The sequence below is a fragment of the Gorilla gorilla genome, chromosome 7 (assembly GCF_029281585.2).
Source record: "Gorilla gorilla gorilla isolate KB3781 chromosome 7, NHGRI_mGorGor1-v2.1_pri, whole genome shotgun sequence".
Lineage (NCBI taxonomy): Eukaryota > Metazoa > Chordata > Mammalia > Primates > Hominidae > Gorilla > Gorilla gorilla.
In genome coordinates, this window is record NC_073231.2 from 47,149,409 (window position 1) to 47,151,662 (window position 2,254).

Genomic DNA, 2,254 nt, shown 5'->3' on the forward strand with positions numbered 1-2,254 from the left:
AACTTTTTTTTGGTAAAAAGGCTAGAGGGTAAGTATTTTAGGCTTTGCCGACCATACAGTCTCTATTGCAGCTACTTAACTCTGACATTGTAGCATGAAAACGGTTATAGACAATCTGTAAATTAATGGGCATGACTGTGTTCCAATAACACGTTATTTACAAAAACAAGCCGCCGGCTAGCTCATTCTCAGTGGCAGTGGTATGTTTAGCACATAGTGTTCTTTAAGTAATTGTAATCTTCCTCCTCCCTCTTTTCAAGACCAGCTCTTAATTCACTGCCTCTAGGGATAGTTTCCTAATTCTTCCTAATTGGATGCTTCTTCTCTGTTCTCAGAACACTTTGTTTACAGGCAGCATGATCATCACCAGGTTGATTTAATAATAACTAATGTTTTTTGCAGGCGAATTATGTGCAGGCCATTGCACTAAATGCTTTTCATCTACTATCTTGTTGAAACTTCCCAGTAAACCAATTTTACAATTCCTAGTCAACTCATCTTTACTCCATTCTCCTGGGTGACTATTAGGCACCTCTTTTCTTTTCAAATCACCAATGCCTTCCCTCAGCCTCCTATTCTGAGCTTATGACCCATCTCTTTATTTCACTAAGAAAATATTAAATAGACGGAGTCAGAAGAGAACTTCCAGCACCCTAAATGCTAATCTATAACCCTACCTGCTTCTGTTCTTGGACGTGCGCTACCCATGTTCCCAAGAGCAACCTCTTCACTTGTGCAGCAAATACATCTCGATCTCCTCTTGCTGCAGCAATGTATCCCCGAACCATCACAGTTTTTCCTCTGAATTTGATCATTTCCACCAGCATAGAAACTTGCTACAAAATCTGTCTTAAATGGACAAGCATCCCTCTTGTCACCTGCTACTTCATTTCTTTGCTTCCCTTTATAGCAAAACTCCAGAGTGCCCTGGACTCAGTCTTCCTTCCTCAACCTCCTGGCTCTCTTGAACCCACTCCAATTAGGCAGTTGGCGTCACCACTGCACTAAAACAGCTCTTGTCAAGGTTTCTGGTAACTTCCATGTGGCCAAAGCCAGTGACAATTCTCAGTCCTTATTTGCCCTGTCAAGCACCTTTTGACACAGTGGATCTCTCTTCCTTGAGGAGGCTTCCAGAGCATTATTTTCTTTCTCCTTTTACTTTTCAAGCCACCTCTTCTCATTCTCCTTAACAAAGTCTACAGCTGGTAAATTGGCACATGTGGGATTCGAGCTCCTTCAAGGCAGAAACTACTTCTTACTCATTTCTATGTCCCTAGTACCTAGCACTATCCCCAGCACCTCATGTGAACTGAGAAGAATCTTTATTATTTTGCAAGAAAGGATGTTAGTTGGTGATGAGATGGTTCAGATCAGAGATGCTGGACTCTGAGTAAGGTGAGTGAGATGGAATGGAATTTCCAAAGGGTGGAGAACAGGTAGGATACCTGGACAGCTAAGTGGCAAACATAGGGTAGGACCAGATGGAAGAAGGAAATTGAGTCTAGTCTGGCAGGCCCTGTCTTCAAAGACTAGCAGCATATAGTTGAGAGACCACTTCCTGGTCTTTAGTCAAGAACTCATTGCCTAAGGACATGTTCCCAGGGAAGAGAACTCCACATGTGCCAGAATTTTACTGGCTGTGCCTTCGGTAACAGTTCCCAGGAGGGTGGGCAAGCAAAATGATTGGGCAGAGGACTTGAACAGCAGTGCAGCCTCAGTGAAGGCTTCCACCAATCCCACATGGATCTGTGGAACTGGAAAAGACCTTCAGGATTTTCCTGCTCTGAGGCAAGGAGATTTCACCTTTATAAACTCCACCCCTCCCTGCACTAGTCAGCCACAAGATCATGGGATCATGGATCATGGGGTGCGACCCTGGGCAAGGTAGATCTCTTCTGCGGAGGGAAATTTCTCAGGAGGGCCTCTCCTGTGGACACTCTCAGCAACTGAGGAGCAAGTACTGCAGCTCTCAAGATGCAATTTGGATGGCACACTACAGTATTCATTACACCTCTCCCCAGAGAAACCAAAGTACAGTATTAGGTAGGAATGAAGATAAGCACCCAGGAGTAGAAGAAGAAGATGGCTTGACCATGTATTGGTAGGGCTCCTCTTAGGAAATGGCTCAGATGAAGAGACTTTATGGACAGGGTTAAAGAAGCAGACACGATTGTGATGTACCTGGAGACTAACACAGTGAAAAGCTGTTGCCACCCTTAGGGCTAAAGGGCCAAAGGGAGAGCCAGTAGGAACA